The following is a 24,082-nucleotide window of genomic DNA, read 5'->3' on the forward strand; positions in this document are numbered from 1 at the left end:
TGGGATCCCAAAGTGCACCCACACTCGTTCAAAGAAGAGTTTAGCAGTGGCTTCTACTGTGATATTCTTCTTGCAGGCCATCATAATGGCCATCTTTGAGAACCTGTCGACGACCACAAAAACACAGTCATTTCCATGCTTAGTGGAAGGAAGGCCTGACATGTAATCCATGGAGATGGATTCCCAAGGTCGACTAGGGGTAGGCAACGGGGTGTAGAGGCCTTGCTTCTTAATGGTCGGTTTGGCAATGGCACAGGCAGTACATGATCGGATGTACTTCCCAACATCCCGTCGAAGATTCGGCCAATAGAAATAATTTTGCAGTACTGCCACTGTTTTCTCGACCCCGAAATGCCCAGCAGCCCGACTGTAGTGTGCTTCCCAAATCATCTTGGCACGCTCGCTTGAAGGAACACAAAGGTGACCGAGGTGGCATAATAGGGCATCCTGGAGGTGAAAATCTGCAACCTGCCGACCCTCCAAGAGTGTCTGGTATGTGTGGCCGAATTCTGGGTCGCTTTTGTAGAAAAGTGGCCAATCAGAAGTCTCGTGCCCGCAGGAGTTGAGCACAGTGGTTAGCGCCATGATCGGTGGTCGACTGAGGCAATCTGCAACATTATTGGTGCTGCCCTTTTTGTACTTGATATTCAAGTGAAACTGTTGCAGGTATGTAGACCACTTCTGATGGTGATCATTTTGCAATTTCCCTTGGGTCTGTATGAACTGCAGAGGTCGGTGGTCTGTGTGGATGACCGTTTCCTTCCCCAAAATGTAATGCTTCCATTGTCGGCAGGCCTGTACAATGGAATACATCTCTTTATCATAAGTGGGGTACTTCCGGACTGTGTCTGAAAGTGTTTCACTATGATATGCCACTGGATGTCCATGTTGAGTAAGGACTGCCCCAATAGCATAGTCAGAGGCATCTGTCTCGACCTCAAATGGTTGTTGTAAATCTGGTAACGCGAGCACTGGTGCCGTGCAGAGGCGATCCTTCAACTCCCTGAATGCCTTCTGTTGAGATTCAGACCAAAAGAATTTTGCTTTCGCCCCGCCCTTGGTGACTTGACTCAAGGGCCAAGAAATATGAGAAAACCCCAACACAAACCTGCGGTAGAAGTTGGCAAGACCTAGAAAGCTGCGTAGCTCTGTTAGAGTGGTTGGAGAGGGCCAATCCCGAATGACTTGGACCTTGGCTGGATCGACATGCACCCCCTGTTCATCAATGATGTATCCCAGATACTGAACCTCGGTCATGCAAAAAGTGCATTTCTCCAAATTGGCACATAGCTTGTGTTGCCGCAGTGTTTGGAGAACTTGTCGGATGTGGTGGAGGTGCTCTTCCCAATTCTGGCTGAAGATCAGAATGTCATCCAAGTATACTACTACAAAGGAGTTGGTGAATGGCCGCAAGATGTCATCCATTAGCCTCATAAAGGTTGCAGGAGCATTCGTCAATCCGAAAGGCATGACCAACCATTCGAAGAGGCCCTCCTTGGATTTGAAGGCAGTCTTCCACACATCTGAGGGTTCGATTGGTACCTGGTGATATCCTGACTTCAGATCGATCTTGCTGAAATATTTCGCCCCCTTTAGTTGGTCTAGGAGGTCATCAATCCGTGGGATCGGGTACCTATTACGGACAGTGATCTTGTTCAGCGCCCGATAGTCAATACAGAGTCTCCACGTCCCATCCTTCTTCTGTACCAACACGATCGGGCTCCCACAGGGCGATGAACTCGGACGGATGTGACCTTTCTGCAGGAGCTCCTGAATCTGCCTCTTGATTTCATCGTTCTCCAGAACGGAGCGCCGATAAATTGGTCCATTGGGTAGCGGTGCACCTGGGGTCAGATCGATGGAGTGCTTGACTTGACAGTGCAGAGGAACCCCTGCCGGGGAGGTGAAGATGTCCTCGTACTCCTCCACAATCTTGTCCATCTGTAGTTGTCGTGCAGAGGGGCCCCGTTTGGAGGCCGCGGCCACTGTCTTCTTCTTTCCTTGAGGGCGTATCATCAGGAAAAAAAATTTCCTGGTTTTGGAAATGATCTTACTGCATTGTTTTGCAGTAATCAAAGAGAGGGCGGCAGGTGGTGCTACCTCTGGTATCCTGAACAACTTATTTCCCAATGTAATAATAACTGCACGGGGCCTCGATTCATACACAGCATGTCGCTTCCACAAGTATGGTTGTCCTAGTAATACATCACAAACTTCAAGGGGAGCAATGTCACACAATACCTCATCCGTGAAGGGCTTGATGTTGTATGGAAGGCGACACTACTGGCTCACGCGAAGATCTCGTCCTTGGTGAAGCCACCCAATGGTGTATGGTTGTGGATGTGATGTGGTCGGTAAGCCCAACTGCTTCACGACCTCTGCCGAAATGAGGTTCTTTTGACTCCCGCTATCAACAATGAACTGTATAGGGGAGCCCTTTACCCACATCTGGGAGTGGAAGAGACGCTCCTCCTCCTCTGGATCTTCGGGTTCATTTTTCTGGATCTTTGCGGTAGCAACAGTGGCGCTGGGGTCCGCATCAATGATTTGCTTCCCTTTTTCATACCCCTTATCGGGTTCTGACTCCGTGTCGGAACATGCATCTAATTCTGAAACCTTTAGCTCAGCCACCAGTGACTGCTTGGCCCGACACTCACTTGTGTTGTGAGTGGAGCTCTTATGGAACTCGCACCATTTTCCAGTGTCCTTTCTCGGCTTCGCGGCGCTGTTCTTTGCTTGCAGCTTCAGCTGGTTGTCTTGGGCTGTCCCGCCTTGGATTTGTCCTTTGTTCTGTGGTTTAGGGGCACCTTTCCCCTGCTTTGGATTCGCAGATCCAAAGTCTCGCTTCTTTTGTTTAAACTTCTGCTCGACCTTGACGGCATACCGGTATGCTGCGCCGAGCGAGGGGATGTTTAGGAATTGTATTTCTTCCTGGATGTACTTGTGCAGGCAGCCACGGTATTTGAGTATCAAATGTTGCTCCGAATCCTTGATACCCAACTTTGTGCGAAGGGTATGGAAAAGATTGGTGAACTCCGGCACGTCTTGGTCCCTTCCCTGCCGCAGCGTGGTCCACTTTATGTATTCATCCTCATAGCTCCCGACAGGGTAGTACTGCTCCTTGATAACATCCCGGAACGAATCCCAGGTGGGTGCGGCTGAAAATAGTGAGCCAGTACTTTCATCCTTCTGCTCGCAGTAGGTTTCCCACCAGTCCTTGACGTGGGGGGCTGCTTTGAGGAGAGCAAAAACAATCTTTTCCCGACTCGAAAATTCATGAACAGAAAAATAACCCTCTAGCAGATTTAACCATTTATCTACGGCATCTGCGTCTATCTGACCTTCGAATATGGGGATTTCAAAATTAACTTGTACCTTAAAGGGTGTGGCGTTTCCAGAGTAGCTGCTGGAAGCCGATGCGTTGCTTCTCGGTAGCCGCTGAAGGATCTGGGCAAAACTGTCCATCATCGCGTTCCGTTGTCGCTCGAGGGCTTCTTCGAGCAAGATTTTGATGGGATCTCCTGCCCCCTCGTCTTTCTTCTCGTCCGCCATGGGAGGCCGTCGGGATTTGCGAGGCTGGTCTTGCAAAGGTTCAACCAGTTCAAGCCCTAACTCCTTATATCCCGACCTTGTTGGGGACATGCAAAGAAAAACAGAGAAAAAAGCAGACCGCTCTGATACCACTGATCCGGATTTAAACAGGAACGCAACAAATTACAGAGATAACCATATACACAAAGATGCAGCGAAAATAATACTTCATTTCATTAATGGAAAATACTCAAATATGCTTACAACAGAAATGGAAATAAACTAGCTAGGGCTATGGTAGCTTATCTCTGAGAAGAGATGTGATGGCTACATGCCTCTGAACTGTCTTACAATGAGGCTCGGAGGCCTATTTATTGTTGAGAAACAATAGAAAACCCTTCACATTCCAAAACCTAACCCTAGAAGATGAAACGCCAAATTGTGGGCCCCGTTTTTGGGTAAGTTGGTACATCAACTTCCCGGGGTCGCGAATTGGTCATACTATCTCCGTTTGACGTGCATGATAGCCCGTTGGAAAGATCTCTCCGAGGACTACGACGGAAAAGACGATTTTTATCAAAAAAATCTCTTGGCGGTAGATTTCCAAAAAACGTCGTTTAGGGCCTCAAAACGGCTCCGGAAGTTCAGGACCCGAAAAACTGCTAAAAATAGTAAGTTGTGCTACAATTAAGGAAACTGAAAATGCTGAGAAAGACAATGGTGGGGGTCCAGGTGGACTTGGCAGGTGGCCACCAATATCCACTTGGATCACATAGATACTGGGCCGATGTCATTAGTTCTTTATTTGATGTCTTTATTTTCCTTTAAGCATTTGATTTCATAGGTGGTAGGGGGCCCCTGCCTTGTATAGTTGTCACTTTAATTTCTTGCATTTCTTTTTCTGATTTTCATGTATATTAATGTACAGTTTGAATTACTGCATTTTATTTTCTTTTTAACATGTATATTATTGTACATAAATTGCTTTCAAGTTGATTGTAGATTAGTGATGCACATAGCCTTTTAATGAACTAATGACGTGATAGAATCATCTTGTCCTTTTGCTGAAGCAGCAAGGATACTGGGTCTCATAGTCATTCTCTCATTATTTGATTATTGTATTTTATTTTGATTGAACTAGTTGTATATTTACACTTTTGTTTAAATACTAACTCCATCAATAACATGTTTTAAGTTCTTTTGAAGTGCTAAGTTTTGGAAGTTACCATTAAGGACATAGGCCTTGTCTTGAAATCTTTATCCATACTTGTCCTTTAAAAGTATTCTTAAGACCTTAGAAAACCAACAAGAACAAAACCCCAAAAACAAAATAAACTATAAAACAACGAAGTAAGAGAAAGGTTAACTAAGCACATATAGTGCACCACACTTCATCAGTTTACGATACCCGGATTGATAATTTATGTAGAGCAATTTAAGATGTTAAATTGGCTAGACACTAGGAATCGATCCAGGCGGGCCGCGATATGATCCACCCCCACCCTGTTGTTGGTCCATGTGTATTGCCCTCTGATTGGAATAAAATCTATTAATTCCCACTGCTGTATAAGGTCTTCCACCAGGGGGAGAATGGGGTCTCTGTTGTTAGTTCCTCCCCTTTTTTATTTTGGTTTTAAGACAATATTGAGATCCTCAGCGAGAATGATGTTGTTTGGGGATTGCTGTTCTAAGAATTCAAGGAGGGAATTCTAGTAATCTCTCTTTTCAGAATAATTAACAGGTACATAAAGATTGAAAAGGGAGATGGTCAACTTACTTGTACAGTGCGTTAGCTCTGTGAATATCCAGTGCTGAGTCTCGTGGGCTTTGTTCAGAATGAAGAGATCTTCTGCCCAAAGGGTTGCAAGTCCTCCGGCTGAGCCTCTTGAGCTGACTGCTCTTCCCATGCTTTTCTTCCATTGCTTCTTACTGATATCTAGAAGGGTATTCCCCTCTATCTTGGTCTCTTGGAGCAAGAGGATGTCTGAGGGTTCTATTTTGAGTAGGTCCTTGACTGCTTCTGCTTTCGAGGGATTCCCCAGTCCTCTACAATTCCAAGAGACGAGACGCATTATTTACCAGAGGTGGGTTGAGAGCCTCCCTTAGAGGGCCTATTCCTGGAGATTCTCCCAATAGACATCTCTATTGTGGGCTGACTTCCTTGTGTTTTAAGCCTTTCGGCTTCCTCTTCTCTTATCTCTTTGCGAGATTTCCTGCCAACTTTTCTTGTGGGCTGCTCGAAGGTTTCATCCTCGATGAACCAGAACTGTCCGCTAGTTTTTTCCTAGTGATTTCTGCATAAGAAGGATTGGAAGGGCTCCCTTGAGGAGCTTCCTGATATGCCATTTCACCGTCTTCTTTGTTGGGGATTTGGGGATCTATCTGTTCCAGATCTTCAGTATCTACTGTAACTGGGATGCTCTGGTTGCTTTCTTTGGATTTTTGGTTCTTTTCTTGAGGGGGGTTGGAGCTACTTGGTGCCTCTTTCTGAATGCTTTTCCCACTGCCTTTTTTGTGATTAGTAGTTTTTTGGATTCGGGTCCATTGTTCCCCATTTTGTTGTTCTGGTTGTTCATCTGCCTTCTTCTTACAGTTTTTGGCAAAATGCCCGTAGCCATGACAGTGTCTGCACTTAAAGGGAAGTTGTTCTTAATCCAACTCTTGTACATGCGTCCATCCTGCGACTGTAAGATTGATGGCTTCCGGCAGGCCCTCCTCCAGATCTACTTCAACGCAGATGCGAGCGCATGAGTATTGATCTTTCCTTACGGCTTGGTCTATGTATTTGCCTAGTCCATTGCCAATAATCTGGAGAGACTTTTGATTCCAGCAATGGAGAGGGAGGTGGGGGAGTCGCACCCACACCGGAACAGCAAATGGAACATCCTAGGCTGGATCAAAGTCTCGTGACCATTTGTTGAGGTATAATCCTTGAGGACCCATGAAATAGGGTCCATTTCTGAAGATTAGGCTTTTATCCTCTGCACTTTCGAAAATGAAGACGAAGAAACCTTTGCCTATGAAATAACTTTTTATACCTTCTTTGATTAAGGGTTTCCAGTTCCTTTGAGTCCAGTCCTCCATCGATTTGGGAGAGGGTCAAAGGCCCGTGAACTGGCCTATGAGTCCTCTCTCAGCTAGATTCAGTGCTGCCTTGCACGTTTCTTCTTCCGGGAGTGCTACCGAAGGAATGTATTCCATCTTTTTTACAAATTTCTGTTGTATGGCTGATGGAGGGTGCTTATTTCCTGCTGCTATCATTGCTTTGAAGGCTGTAACCTCCGGGGGGGAGGCGGAGGCGGATTCATGTTATTCAGGTCCTTAGAAGGAGACATGGCTAAGCACAGCAGCGCAGGGGCCTGTGCTAGCCCTTATCCGAGTTGTTTATCACTTCAGCGAATTCAGACGACAAATGGGAGTGATCCAGGGGTGTCGAGGAGGATGGTCGAGCCCAGCAGCAGAAGGCTGCTAGGCGGGGAGGCCGCAGGGGCAGCTCGAAGATGGGGGCGGCTAGGTCAAGCCTGAGTAAGCTCGCAGCACATCTTCATAAATTAAGTAGCAGACTCTATTTCTAATCAAGCATTAGATTGGCATATTAATCATTCATCAAATTAAACAAACATAAAAATTTGAATATGTATATATATCATAAAATCGCCTGTGTATAGATAAAGTGTTAAACAAATAATATACAAAATTGGGATGAAATGCCCATAATCATGTCCAGTCTGTCTATCGACCCGGCTCAGGATGAGTGACTTAAAAGTTAACTACTGCATTGGCTACATGCCGAAGTATGTCGACCCAGTCCTGTGGTACCCCTACCACGCGGCGCTGCATCTCCTCAGGTAGATCCTCTATGGATATCATCAGTACTTGGTGAGTCAGTCTCACCAAGTTTCTCTGAACTGCATATAGGACTCTCTCTGTCTCAGTTACTACCTCTTTGGCACCTCTTCTGCGACGCCTGTGCCTCGGAAATCCATCTAGTCCCACTGGACCCACATCTAGAACATGGTCATTTTGTCAGTATTTTGTCCCATAAAAAATATTTCTAAATTCATTTCATATTTAAAAAAAAAAATCTTAAAAATTCACAAAAACTTAAAAAAAATTGTTACCTATATCTCCCCATGCTGCATTTGGTGGCAACACCAAGTCTGCATCTCCTCAGAAATCCATACCATCATATGGGTAGTCGTCGACTGTGATGATCTGTTGGTTCCACTAGGCAAAAAAATCATCATTGAAAGTCGTCCTAGGTACATCCCCACCTCCAAGGCGTTTCATCAAGTTAGCCCATCTACCCATTCGAGGATCGCGAGGGCTGCTGATGGAGACAGATATTTTGGGATGTAGCCCCAGTACCTTCTCAAAGAAGAATGAGCATAAGATAGTCCCATATCCAAAGTTCTTTGTCTAACCCTTCTGAATAGAGGCTAGCTGGCTCTTCATGTTGGTTAGAAGAGGCATGCACCAATCAAAAACCATGGTAAGGCATTCCACTGCCAGGCTCATGGACACTCGTGAAGCTTGGTGTAGTGAAGCTGATCCATTTACCCTCACAATGGTAAATAGCAGAATCCTCAGAGATAAACGATCCACGTGTTTGATTGGAATCTGAATTTCAATATTCTCTAGGTGTCCAGGACAATATATATGTACATAGTCTTCTACTGAAAGACTACTTCTTATCCTGCCAGTCGAATGCACGACCTCCCCTCTTCGGGAGAGACCTGTAATAAAGTAGATGTCTTCAACCTCAATCTGTAGAGGCATCTAATATATCATGAAGACATCATCCTCTACACTCCAGTAGTGGATCAACAATTCGAGCATGCATGTGTTGGCTTTCATGTTCGACATTTTGAAGAATTTCAATAAGCCACACCCTCTCAATGCATCTAGTGCATTTTGGTCATTCATTACCTCATTGTCAATTGTGGTATGCTCTCTCTCTCTCCATGTGATGGTCATCCTGAAAAAAATTGAGTTTCAACCATTAGTTTTTGTGTTTAAACTTCAACTCACGTACACGTGGGTTCCCTTTACACACAGTCACCTGTAGGGCCTTTGTATATGCGGGTTGATCACATCCAACCCATGTGTATGTAGAGTTGGATTTTTTGGCATAATTCCCACAGTCAAAACTTAATGAAAACTTCTAAAAACTATTACAAGCATGATTTGAGGGTTACTTCATAATTTTGGTGCGATTTGAACGGTCCAATTGTTCAGAGGCAAGTTTTATCCTTTTTGATCCACAAATCTTTGCTCCAAACATAAATAAAAAAACTGTAAGTCCAAAAGTAATTATATAACTTTGAAATTGCAAAATATTTTTTCAAAACTTGATCTTTTGTCTCATGAATTTTTTGACTTGTGGGCTTGGATTGTCGAGAATGCACTATTTTTCAGGATATTTTGGAGACTTCTTCGAGATCTTATTTTGGTCCCATGACCAGTGACCCTTCATGGCAGGTATCATTCACTCACTATCATATAGGTTAGGGAAAACCATTTTTTCCATTGCACCTTGCATACTAGTCTCCGTTCAGCGATACTTTAGCCATAGGGTCGACCCCATTGTGTATTGGTTAGCAAACCATGTTCACTCGCTGATTTTTAAATCATGACATGATGGTAGAGCCATCCTTTACATGGGCACCTTAGTTAGAGCCTTGCTGACATTGGTTGCCCATGATGCTATACTAAGTAGGCTTGGGAGTCCTCTTTAGTCCCGCCATGACTTGTGCGTTGAAGACACATTCTCCCTTCTTCTATGCTTATTTTTGGCCTTATACCCTAGAGGCTCCTTTGTGTTGATTTGTATTGCTGCATTGCATTTTGACTATTTGCACCTTTTGGCCTTGAGCCGACTTCACTTGGACTCGTGTTTAAGCCACTTATTTGACCATGTCTTTTGCAAAATTGACCATGCAATCACTTAGCTTTTGCAACTTGATGCATCCTTTGACCCGTGGAAGGAACATCCCTTTGAGTGTCCTTGACTAGTTTCGCCTCCCTGCATTGAGCATAGGACTGTTCCCATCCAGGAACTAGATCATCTATTTCTCTGGCACTCGTTCTTTCCATTGTATTATAACATTCTTTTATTCTTTTTCCAGCTTAAAGAAAAATACAAAAAAATTATATATTCCAAAAAGAGCGGAAATGGGACAACATTTCCATATTTTGTTGGCAGTTAGAGTCAGTCGTGTCACCCTTGAACAAAACACTCAAAAGAAAGTCTCTCCTCCATTTTGGGTGGGATTTAGTTTGACTTAGGTACGCCTTAACCTTGTTATTGAGTCAGTTCTCCTTCGATTGGTTACCTCTTCCAATCATGTGGAGAGTTTTCTCTTGCCTCCTGCATGATAAACTTATACAGAGTTATCATATGCTGCCATATAGTCATCATTGAGTAGTGCTTTTGTTCAAGGGAAGTAAGCCTGAGTCGGCCTCTCTGCGGTGTCTCTTGTCCTATTTTTAAGTTGGCCATCCTTGGTCGCCAATGTCATGTTTGTCATCACATCAGTTATATTGGTCCTTTGCCCGTGCCAGTTTGAGAAGGTCTCCATTGACTTCTTGCTGGCAGGTCTTGTCCTTATCGAAGACGACATATTTCTGTGAGGGCAGAACTAGAGCCGCACCCTGGCCCTATTTTCATTATTGATAGGTCACCTTGTGCTCAACATCAATCAATATCATGGCTCTTTGACTGAGTGGTCTCCCATGTGTTCGACATCAACTTTCATTATCACACATTGGGATTCATGCAGTGCCTTGGTTTCCATTTGACCCTATTGGTGGATTCCTCGCCTCTGTGTCAGCTTTCATTATTGGTTGGTTCAGAGGGTTTCTATCGTGCGCTAGCTACATCTTGTGTACGCCAGAAATGTGATTTGGTTGGGTTACTACATCATTTTCATCTGATTCCTTCCAAATTATTGGCCTACGGGTTACACTCACGCTAGATTGATGAAGGATGCCTTAATGCCTTCCTTCTAGCGGATCTTTTCCTATTGACTACAACTCATGTGCTTTGGGACAAATATCTAGAGTCCATTTGGTAGTACCTTGGGGTTTACAGTCATCAATGGCAGATTCCTTTGCTATCGACAGTGAGAAACCATCATTGTCCCCTGATTGATAGATTATTCCAAGTGTTCGACTTTAGCTCATTCATTCTCACTTGTTAGATTGTACTGGGTACCTTGATTCTCATTATCATTATCGGTGAGTAGTCTAGCGTTTGTTAACGGTATACATAAATGACCGGTAATCAAATGATTTCTCACGTGGTCAACCTCAGATCATTTATTCCCATTGTCTAGAAATGTACCATGGCAGTCGATGAAGACCTCGGGTTGCATCAACATGTTTTGGTTCACTTGTCAGTTGCTCCTGTTGCTGCTAGTTAACACCATTCACCATATATGTTGCAGTTCTTCACAGCAACATCTTATATGCTGGTATCCGAGTTTCGATGTAGTATCATTTTATTCCATCATGTTCATTTGGTACTATTGGGATCAATTTTTGACATTAGTGATCAGCTTCATCTTTGAGCTTCATTGATCATCTTCTTATATGAAATATTCATACATGTACTTTTTCGATCACGATCAGATGATCCATTATGTACTTTCAGTTCTTTATACTTGTATACATATTGGATCCACTTTTACTTGATATGTAGACATGCTTTACGTTCTCTGATCATGGGTATACCCTCCTTAGACAACAATTTGTTTCTGATCTCTTTTGATGGCTTGGCAGGCTGAATTCTGGTGAAGTCCTTCTCAGTCTTGGCAGGTTGAATTCTGGTGAAGTCCTTCTCAGTCTTGGCAGGGTTCTTTCCATATACTTAATACATTTTGGCGATCATGTACCCCTTCTGACCTCATATATTAGGGGGCATCTATTATAGCACCATTTACCACCCTTGATATTTGTGATGCTTGGTTTATGGCCTAGGGCAACCCCTCCTTCCAGACTTGGTCCAAATATTTTAAGAACAGTGTTTTATTCCCTGTACGCTACTTTGCCCTAAGATAAAAGCATGTACACGTGGGTTAGTCAATACCCAACCCACATATATGTGTTAAAACACTTAAAAAAATTAAATTTCCTTAATTATGGGTAGAGTTCACGGTTCTAACTGGTTGTTTACCTCCTATTGCCTGTGGCCCACCTATTTCCAAACTGTTTCCCAACTAAAAAACTAATTGGGAAGAGTATAAATGGACTTCTATGGGAAGGCCTTAAGGAAGAGAAGAGATAGAGTTATTATACTGTGATTATCCCTGACTGAGTCTGAAGTATCCATGTGCTTCATGCACTTCCCCAAGTTTCAGGAAACCCTTGTTTCCTTGATTGTTGCTATTCTCCCTCTTGCTTGAGATATCATGGTATTGGTTATGGAAGGAGGCTGTTGAAGACTGGGACTGGACGGATCCGGAGGACGGTTCTGCTTGGATTTGGAAGAAGAAGACTTGGGTGAATTCTTTCCATGTTAGTTATAGATTTCTACAATAAAAAGAAGTGCTGTATTATTTCCGAGATTAACTGTGTTTATGCATCAGATACTGTTGTAATTCATATGTGAATGTTATTTTGATGTATAACTAATAATTTAATTATATGATATAAAGTTAGTTTCATTAAAATGATTTATGTATATACTGTTATGTATGTTCAAGTTGAATAATTTTCAGGTTTGGAGAACATCAGGAGTTGCAGAGGGTCTGAACCCTGCAAGATATACCCAAACGAAGGACATCCGGGTATGGTTGCTCTCACATAGTTTGTTTATATAAGCATTTGCCTGAGTTGTATGAGTGTTTCTTACTGTAGTTTTATCTTTCTCTTTTGGGGTTCCAACCCAAAGCCTTAGGGTACTTATTCCCGTAACACCCCTTGAAACAATATAAAACTCCACCTTACATGATAATTAACACTTCCCATGCCAAAAGACGACATTTGCTATATAAAGAGAAAAGTGCGAACGACACTTGTGATATGGGAACGACGGTGAAAAAAACATGTTCCAAAGCCAAGATAACATGAAAATGACACTAATTAATATTAAATATAGTGAAGGCAATAGTTGAAAACATGAAAGTGACACTCACGAAAGTAAAGGCGCGCAAAAGCGATAGTTTGGAAAACTCACCAAAAAAAAGAACAATCACAACCAAAAGTGAGAGACTGCCAAGGAAGTGTGCATTGGCTGTTGACATGATTTGAGAATCGTAGATGCATAGTCTTGATGGACTATTCTATCCCTATACAATCTTGCATAAATAATGCACTCATGAACTTGTTGTTGATTGAGCATGTGCGAGCATATTACTTTGACACTTATGATCCAAGAGGGAGTTCAAAGACTTAACAAGGAATCAACTAACCAAGAAATGACTATGTAAAGGCAAATCATAAGATCCTCAGTAGGCTCCAAAATTCAAGTGTAAGAAAATTTTTGGAGGGTGTTTTTCGCAGCGAAAAAACTTGGTGACTTACTGGTAGAACTCCAACTTTCTCGCCTTGGTCAATTATTTCGTGCAGGATCTAGTTCTTAAGGGATAATTGATTCATCATCCATATTACCATGGCTTCCCCACTTACCCCATTCATAAACATGGCCCCCTTCATTCCTTTACTCGGTTAAACACAAACACGAGATCAACAATCACACAATTTTTTGAATCAGGAAAGGGTAATGAAGTTCACAAGCTTTAGATTTTCTGAGTATAGTTTTTCATCTCTGATGTTACTCCATTGCTAGCAGGCCTAGAAAATACTCCGATAGAGTCACTTTAGGGACATGGACTTTTCTTCGCTACCAGTAGGCTTGGACAGTACCCCGAGGTAATTTATTGATTCACCTCTCTACGCAAGAATCCTTTCTCTTCTTTCACCTTTAATGATTTATTTTATATAGGACTATGCATTTCCACTTATTTATTTCATGGCTGGAAGAGGGATCCCGACTTATTGAGAGCAGAAGAGGTTGTCCCTTTAGAGAAGCATATATAGGACCTATGATATTGGTTTGCTCATTTATATTTTCCCCTTGTCCTTCTATACTTGATATGATCATCCTAAAAACATCGAAACATAAATACTCGAGTGTAGGCATGAGGTTTCCAGAATAGACATGGAGATCATGGTTCGACATAAGGTTTTCCTTACGTAAGGATCGTATTTTTCGTGGGAACATCATTGACCAAAATGTGTAACCAAGACGAAGGAAGAAGGATAGAGAGTTAACCAAATGTTGCAGTGTCACAAATTCCTTTTCTATTTTTCCATGTTGTCTTTCTAGCCCAAACATGATACCCTTCATGTAAAGTCTCATTTAAAAAAAAACACAAAAAATGAAACACAACAAGGAAACAAAACTAGGAGGACAAGAACAAAAGGAGGCTAACCAAAAATAGGATGCAAGAAAAAAATTAGAAAATACAAGAGAAACTACGGAAAATGAGTGCAGGATAAATGTGCAAAGGAAACTAACGTGCAACTAAGCCTACTCCTAACCCATGTAGCCAGAAGCCCGGGGTCAAGTATAATGAAATTTCTAATGAGTACACGTATTGTTCCTGACTTGAGATCCTAAAGACATGATCAATTAAAAATGATATAAAGTTGTGTGCAACAGAAAATATAAGAGCTTGAATAATTTTCACAACAAATTGAAGATATTGCTTGTTAGTAGAAAGATATGTCATAGCCACTACCTCTAACTAGCTTGTGTTATTACCTTTTCGGTGAAAACCATAATTACACAAAACCTAGAAACTTCTTATGAACGTATCTTCATTCGCATTGCACTTCTTAGTAAGCATGAGGAAAGATCAAAACTTGTTATTTGCAACAAAACCTTCCAAGTAAGATTGCTCCAACAATTCGATGATTGAATCATGAAATTTGAAACAATCTTCTTGAAAACCATGAGAACTTTGAAACAATGAATTTTCAATTAAAAGTATGGGATCAGGATAAGAATCTTGTGAGGGAAAATGGTTGTGATCATATCTAGTAGACATGCCAAGACAGTGTGGACCTGGCATATTCATCAGCGAAGGCTGAAGTATCTCAACTTCTTGACAAGTATTTGAATAGAGAGGTAAACCATACATATTAATCGATGTGAAACAATTTTCATCAGATATAGTGGTGGGAAAATCATAAAACAAATAACAGTTAATATTATGATCATATGGACCATTTTTGGCATGATATTCTCGGTTAGAAGATAACAAAGACAAATAAGTTTGAAAATATTTACGAATGCCTTGAACAAATGAATCATCTTCCTTGTCATGAACAAGAATTTGATTTGCACAAAAAATCATGCATTCATTAACACTCAAGAGGATTTAAGGTGCGATGAAGAAAAATATTTGTGATATAACATTCACAAGAAAAACCAAGAGCTGACTATTCTGAAATGATAGACATGATTGCTTCTGCCAAAGATGATTTTTGAAATGATTAACTTCACAGTTACATGGTTCTATGAGAGATACACATTTTAGACCCAAGTTTGATACAATATATTTGCATGAAGATGAATCAAATGAAGAAGATTCATGAATCCAAAGACTACATTCGCAAAACCAAACATATTTTGACAAGGAATTTACATCTAGTGAAACCATGCAAAGAGAAATATTTCACGAGAGAAACCAGATCTGACTTAGTTCGGGGACCTTACCAGAGTCACGAGATCCTATCATAACCATCAACATAATTTGAAGTGCCTCAACCCCCTGACAAGTCTCAAAAATTTCAAGGATTGTAAAATCACATTTTGAATATTGAACCAGATCGTGCACGGTGTGAGGATAACTACTACCACTGATTTCAATAAGGCCACTACTCGCTGGATGAAAACCATCTCTATCATTGATTTGATAATATTTTACAACTTCAACAATTAGATAAGTCAAGTCGAAAGATTCTTCTCATTGCAAATCTGAAGATGAATGAATCGGGGAAATTTTCTTGAGTAAATTGGTTTGAAGAATTATCTTTATGTAAAACATGAGATGATGAGGGATGGAAAGGATACTCGATGATTTTATTTTTTTATCTTTCATCATGGATATCCTCACCACCTTGTGCCAATTGAGAATTTAACTCATCAGATGAAGAACTTGAAGAGAATGGAGTATCTTCATTGCATGTTGATGCATCACAAATGAGAGAGCACAAGGGATAGTGAGATGAAGAGGAAGTTTCAATAAGAACATTTTCTTCAGATAGATCCGATTCCAGATCTAACTCTATCAAATCAACATCTTCTAGAGGAACCAAAAGATTAGTTGGTGCGCTTGGGCGTACATCATCCTGTATAATAATGGAGTCAGAATCATCAGGATGATGGTTGTCTAAGACTTAAGATTGATCAGGAAAATGGATTCTATTAAATTCCTCAATGAGATTATTAGATTCATTATCAGCCAAGAGTGAAGCAACACCATCTTCACACAGAGGACTTTGGAAGAGAGAAGAAAGATCAAAATAATCCTCACCTTCTTGCTCCTCTACTTATGAAATGTGACTACCTTGCACCTATTCATTGCTTAGATTTCGAAGATATTGATTGGGAAGATTGAGGGGAAAGGGGTCATGACAAAGAGATGGTATAGGATGACAAGTGTCCAAATTAGATTCAATATTTAAATTATGAACAATAATATCATCTTGCAAAATGGAGAAATTAGTCTTCATGGTAGGCTTCATGAACCATTCCAAGAATTCGTCCATGGGATCTGAATCATGAAAAGCGAAAGGGGAATGAGAAGATGGATTAGGAATTTGATTAATAGATTCCCCAACTTTATTATGATCGCAAGGAGGCACCCACATCAGAAATGAAAAAGGGAGGACGACAAGGAGCCAGAGGGATAATAGGTTCCTCCTTTGAAATTAGAGGTGTCTCATGATTTACAAGAGTTGGGGAAGTAGAAACATCAGGTGGTTTAGGTTCATCATGCAAAGAGATGTGAACCAAATGCTAAAAATTGTGCTTAAAGAAATCCCCATCTGTGACAAGGAAATTCATAACAAAGGTGAAGGAATCGATTTGATAAATCCTCAATGGATTCATTAGGCTTCATTCGTAGCTGATTGATTCTTTTATAAACATCTCGGTAATCATACCTATCGAAGGATTGATAAATCTCCTTGAGTAAATGATGAAAATAATGGATGGGAGCATATGGTAAGGTATGACACCATAGATTAACATGAAATTCAAGGGAGAGGAAGAAAGCCACACAAGAAAAATCTTCATCATTGATTCGTAATATTCACAAAATTTAAGAAAATTAGAATGTGCTCGGTTATGGATGTTCCATCCTCACCATCAAACTTAAATTGAGACAAATGATAAAGAGGCTCATTAGGGATTAAAATTTTATGAGGAAATAGGTTAGAAAAACACCTTGGGAGTATGATTTCAAGATGAGCCATTTAAGATAAGAGATTCAAAACAAAATCAACAAGCACAACTTGTCATCTGACCCTCCTTATAGCACCATTTTGTTGATGATGCTGGAAATTTGTCGAGAAAGGGGGTATCCTTGATGTGAAGTCCCAATTAGACCTCACACCATTTGGAATAGGATCCCCATCTAGAGTATTAGCCTGGTTTCCATATATTCTTATAGATTTGGCTTGGCTTAATTGTCTGCAAGAGAGAGAAGCATGTATGTGCCTTTGTGAAAAGAAAGTAAGTGTGCCTTGTGAACATTCAGTTGTAGGTGTATCAAGGTTCTTCTACTGTAGAGGGGGGGAATATGAGCCTCTAAGAGAGAGGTAATAGTACCACCCTAGTAGAGGCACACACAAGAAAAAAGCGATTTTCCTAACATCAAGCAGAATAGTCCACATAGATGTGATAATTTTTACAACCATTACAACACATTTTAAATTAGATAAGCACTAAAATAACCAAAATGGTTCAACTATTTTAGTATAGGTGAAAGATAACATGAATCATAAACATTCACAAAACAATCTTACAAATATTCACAATCCATACATAAAAACGTGTTGGCCATTAGGCTTCAAGTGTTAAGTAAAATTCCCAAGGTACATGAATACAACGAACATCAAAATCTCTAATAGTGGAGAGTTAGAGCCACAACTTGCTCCCCAAAAGTACTAACTCTATCTCTTTGATGCCTTATGAGAGAAGCCAAGGTGAAAAGTCCTTTACATGAGAAATGAGGGTGTATATATAACAAATGGGGTGACCATTCACCTCCCTTGTGACTCTTAGACTACCCTCATGACTGTTTGAATTCTCAATGACCTTTCAACTTCCTACATGACTTTTCATATTACATGGATGACTCTTGGACTTCCACTTCACATTAAATATCTCCAATATTGAATTTACATAATCCACAAATGATATGACACATAATGACTCATGACAAGACATGACATGACATTGATGACATGGACTGCATGATAATGTGGTAGTGCCAAGTTGTCCTTCTCGCTACTTTCTATTCAATAAAAGTTGTATCCAATATTTTTCTTCATGAAATATATGCTTTTCTCTTCATATCTACCCTCCAAAGGGTTGTGAATTAGATGGAGTCTTCATGCTGTCCTGATCTTTGGTCTTATGTTGTAATCCAATGTTCCTTCATCTTCTTGCCTGATGATCATCTTCTCTCCTCAAATCCTTAGGTGTCTTCTAACATGGTATCCTTCTCCATCCCCTTCATCATCATCCTGTCATGACATAATAAAATACATGCCACTTCAATCTACCCATGACAAGATGACATTAGTTCGATAACCCCTAGCCTAAGATCGTTCATGAAATCAATTGCTAGGGATGGAATTAGTGACTAGTTGAGTGACTGAATCAGGGTTGGTGAATTTCCAGAGGCCAAGGTCCAGGACTAAGGCTTGAGACTACACAATGCACAGTTCAAGATGGCTAGGGTCAAAGGATTGTGCTGTTGAGGAACTCACGGAACCAGGTTTGAGGCTTGAGCCTTAAGACTGTGCAATGTGAATTTTTGGAGGCCTGGGCATATAGACTACGTAGTTTAGGGACTCAAGGACTCAGGCTGGAGACTTGAGCCTTGAGACTATGCAGTGCATACTTCTAAAGGCCTGGGTTGAGTGATTGTGTGGTTGATAGACTCAAGAGGTCAAGCTTGAGGCTTGAAGTTTCCCATTGCTGAGTTCAAACATGAGAATAGGCTGGGAGATTGTACAGTTGAAGCGTTCAATGCCTCAGGCTTGAGTCTTAAAGTTTTCCAATGTGCGATTTGGAGGTAGAGAGGCCAAGTGATCGCACAGTTGTATAGTTCAAGATCTGAAGGCTAAGAACTAATGCTTGAGATTGCAAAGTGCATAAAGAAGCCTAGATGGAGGCGAGGATTAGGACAGAGCACTGAGACTGCGTAGTGCACAAATCCAAGATGCAAGGTTATGGCTTGAGGGTTGAGACTGCACAATGTGCAGTTCAAGAAGGATGAGACAAGTCAAGTTCCCTGGGAACTTATTTTTCTGGATAAGGCTAAGTGTGGGATTAGTGAGGCTCAAGTGGGTAGAGATAGAATTAGATCATGATCACACACTTGGTACAGTAAATGAAACAACATTGATCACTCATAAAACAAGAAAAAAATGATGCCCTCAATTCGACAAAAATGCAACATACCTCTCCAAGTGCGACACAATAGATATACTTTGCGACGAAGTGATGACACTTGTGCGAAAACGCATGAAAATTTGGGAATGAGTGTAAAACATGTCCACATGACTAGTAGGACTCATAAACACCAAAGTTACCCCTTGAAACAAGCAAAAATCCACTTTACATGATAAGAAACACTTCCCATGCCAAAAGATGACATTGTCTATATAAAGAGAGATGTGCGAATGACACTTGCGATATGCGAATGACGGTGAAAAAAACATGTGCCAGAGCCAAGATAACATGAAAAGAACACTAATTAAGATGAAATAAAGTTAAAGTGACAATAAAAAACATTAAAGAGACACTCGTGAAAGTAAAGGCATGCAAAAGCGATAGTTTGGAAAACTCACCGAAACAAAAGTACAATCACAACCAAAAGTGAGAGACTGTTAATGAAAGCGTGCAATGATTGTCAACATGGGTTGGTCATCGCATAGGTATAGTCTTGATGGAATGTGTTATTCCTTTACAAGATTGTGTAAATAATGCAGTCATGAACTTGTTAGAAACTGAGCATGTGTGACCAGGGGACTTCGACACTTATGATCCAAGAGGGAGCTTAAAGACTTAACATTGCATCGCCTGACCAAGAAGTGACTACAGAATGATCGTTTGCAAGATCCTTAGTATGCTCCAAAATTCAAGTGAAAGAAAAATTTTGGAGGGTGTTTGTCATAGCGAAAACAAGTAGGACCACGAGAAGAAGCCTAAAGTTTATATGAATCCTAAAAATTCAAAGAAACATCAAATTCTTGGACAATAGTATTTTTTTTTAACATGGCAAAGCCTCACAAATTAATGATTGTGACCCTTTTCCATTAGTTTATGGACAAACATATAATCATTTATTGTTGAATCCTCTATCAAAACCTCAATTTATCAGAGATTTTACAATGTTGGAGTTCATGGGATTTTTGGATATCTTGGTATACTATAGCCCCTATTTTATCCCCTGGTAATGAGGTGCTTAAGGACTAGTGCCCAATGGCTAAGGTCCCCTTGAAATTTTTACATATCACCATTTTAACTAAATGTATAGGTTGAAAGGATTTTCTCAATATCCAATATAACAACCCCTCAACATAGCTTTGGTCACATAGGTGCTAAGGTGTAGTACCAAAGAATGAAGAGAATTGCACATAGTGTTTTCATTGATGAAAATAAGTGTCATTGAGAAGGGAATGTTTGAAACAACAACAATAACATTCATTGGTTAAAGGAAGCACTATGAAAAATGAATATCTTGCATAAGCTTATCAAGTGAAGTCAAAGGAAGCTTGAATTTTATTGCATTTTGAAATTATTATGATGCAATAATGATCCCATAAAAAACATGGTTATGTAGTACTCACGGAGACCTTTCCAATCGTATATCCCACTCTGAAAAACACCTGGATGAGAAGTTATGGACATTTAAAAATTAGCATTGTGGAAGGCCCAAAACTATAGGGAAAAAAACCCCAAAATATTAATACATTAAAAAGTGTGCAACTCTTGTATGTATCCATGGTTCATTGGTAAGGTCAACGATGAATCTTGACATAACTTTTCACAACCTTTAAACTGTTAGAGAGTGTGAACCTTTCTCTGATCAAATGATAGAGATAGGAAAACATGCGCACCAGTTAACCAACACACAATTGTTAATTTCTCTTAGGGCTATATTGTTATTTTATTTGGATAATTGAATTTCTTCATTTACACATTAAATTCACCCCACAACATCATAACATTATCTAAATTTACAACATTATTCAACAAAATATGCAACTATATAAAAAGAACAATTTCATCATCAATGCAGCGGAACATAAATGAACAATAGAAGAAAAACATTCACATATAGAGACACTAGGATTGGTTAGATACTAGGGTAAAACTGAATATGGGGAACCCATTTCAAATTCTTCTTCTTATTAGACTGTCATTGAATGGTTCAACAAAAATAAAATACAATGATCCATATCTTAAACCATAAACCTATCCAGCAAAATAAACAAAATCCATTAGATGAACCCAAAAATTCTAATAATCAAAACCATGATTCAAAGGCCCGTGGTCAATTGTGATTGTCATTGGTCAACTGCAGAACTCTGTAACCAACTAACAAAATCTGTGGTCAACTATAAAATTCAAACCCTAGGTCTCAACTGTACAGAGAGAGAGTAGTGCGTGTGGTTGAAACCCTTCAACTGCATGCATATGCCTACATGCTTTCTGTTATAATTGAAATTTCCCTATAGCATGCCGATGACTGGGAACCAAAAACCCTAGAACACACATGCGAGCTTCAGACCCTATAATTTCAAATGTGTGCGAGCCAATCTCTACGAACATGTTGAAATTGTAGTAATAAAAGGCTTCATTTGACTTGTGCCTTAGTCAAATGGATAAACTTGATTTTCCACATCAGCAAGATGACCTGGATTGCAATTAGCTAGAGTAACATGGTCTTGTCTACTAGTTAAGTCAGTACATTCGAGTTTGTAGGCTAGAAGTAGAATTGTGCATGATTTGATTGTTAAGATCTAGCAATCTAGTTGAGTTATTGTTAGCTAAACTCAATTAATTGAAATCTATTCACTATTTGAGTCAGTTGAAGGTTAATTGATTAGTTATGACTATTGTTAACTCACTGATCTCTTAGTTAACTAGACAATCAGCTAAAAATAGACCCAATCCTGCATGCAATTTGAATTTCCTGGTTGAGTGGATGGAAAAGGCACATTTTTATTTATAATTATATATTGTTGAGTGTACAATGCTTTTTCACTGAGCATGTGATCAATTCCCCTTGGATTTGTGCAAGGAAATAACGAATTTCCCTATTTTTAGGAGCTTAATTCCTCCAGGATTGCACAAGGAAATAAGAGGTTGGTTGAGGATTTAATTGGCTAAGTGTTGGCCAGAGTAGTTTATGAAGAACTAGAACAATTTTACAGTGCAGGGTGTGTTTTAGAGTTGAAGCAAGACATTGTAATTGATTCTCTTTCTCAGCTAAATTAATGGAAAGAAGCGGAGGGGTTTTTTCTGAGTTAGGTTCCCTTGTAAAATAATTGTGTTCCTTGTGTTTTGATGTTTTCATGTTATTGCATGCATTTACATCTTGTTTTTTCCTTTTCATATAATAGTAGAAGAAATTTCAGTTTCTTGATTTTAGTTCGATTTCATTAGGAGTAACATATTTCTTGCAATTTCTACAGAACAACCTTAGACCAATGTGATCCAAAACCAAAGAAGAGAAAAAAAGAATGCTTCATGATCATCTCCAAATGAGGTTGAGGTCACTTGTATTTATAGACATCCAAGAGTGTCCAATTTCCATTAGGGCCAACCTGATCAAATCTGCAAATGTGGGCTTTAATTCAAAAATACACTTTCCCTTATCCAAATTGAGCGCTTAAATAGCCAAAATTGGTCCTCTTGAAAAGAGGAATCTCGTCCCATGGTAGGAATCTAGAACTAAGCTACCAAAAATTAACACTCCCTCTTAGATATGGAGAAATTCTAATCCTGTTATCATAGCATGTCCAATCTCAAGTATCTCGTCATCAAATGTCATCATTTCTCATCTCAATTCATCTCTGCTTATCCCTACTTATCTCTTGATTATCTTTGCTCATATGATGAACATTCTCAAATCTAAAATAAGAAGAATTTGATATTGGAGGGAAGCTTAATTTGCCACCATCTATCCAACAGGGAGCCACTTCTACCACTTGGAATCACTGTCAGTGGGGAGCCAATGCTATGACCTAGGAAACTCTACCAGTAGGGATCCAAAGTTATGACCCAAGAAACTTTGCTAGCAGGGATCCAATGCTATGACCTAGGAAAATTTTCTAGGGGGAGCTAATGCTACAAACTGAGAAACCTATGCTAGTAGGGACCCAATGCTATAACCTAGGAAACCTCTGTCAATATTACCAACATGACCTTTAAGAGTCAGTGGTAGAACACTTGCATCTCTAGCTTGAGCAGGATACCATTTACCATAAATAATAAGGATCGTGCCTAACTCAAGTATCCAACACCCATTGGTGAGATGGGTGGGAAAGAAACATGCCAACTGGGATATATTCTGCATAGAACAAGAGAAGTGAGAAACATTTCTGACCCTATGGGTAACTGATAGGGGTGATACCCTATTTTCAAGAGATCCCTTAACCCCAGGATCCATACACCTAAATTCCTCACCTTGGGAGCTCAGACAGGGTACAAGAGCTGACTCAATGTCCTTGGTCAGCCCAGACCATTACTTTAGGAGGGTGACATACATTAATCAATGCTGCTCTCTATAAATTAGAAACATATCAACAGGCTCACATCCGATACCATCTTCGCCAACTCACTAAAGAGTTACCTCAAACATCGCTAATAGCAATAGTCCTTTTTTTTCCTCTATGAAGACATCTTTGTCCCATATATATACGAGATTATTTTCTAATTGAATCCAAATCTTTTTATCACAACATATCACTGTCATATCTAGAACCTGCTCAAACAATTCTCCATGGAGCTTCCTTAGCCAAACTACCCCATAACTAGCCATGCTAGCAACAATGTACTCAATGTGCTCTTTCAATTATCAGTGTATCCATCCAAACTCATATCTACAAAAGATCTTTCATCTTGAACTCAGTGACCATCTCCCTCTTACACTTGATCATTACAGGCTCACTACCTATCAAGAATAGATCATCAACATATAAAATAAAAATCAAAGGTATACCTTGGACCAAATTAAAGGTTTGGATGGATACTGCTTCTAGGCTTTAGTAACTATCTATCCATGATTGGGGAGCT

Source organism: Pinus tabuliformis, chromosome 2_2 (genome assembly GCF_031772625.1).
Source record: "Pinus tabuliformis cultivar Carrire ecotype Pingquan chromosome 2_2, CPIR1, whole genome shotgun sequence".
In the NCBI taxonomy this organism is placed as follows: domain Eukaryota; kingdom Viridiplantae; phylum Streptophyta; class Pinopsida; order Pinales; family Pinaceae; genus Pinus; species Pinus tabuliformis.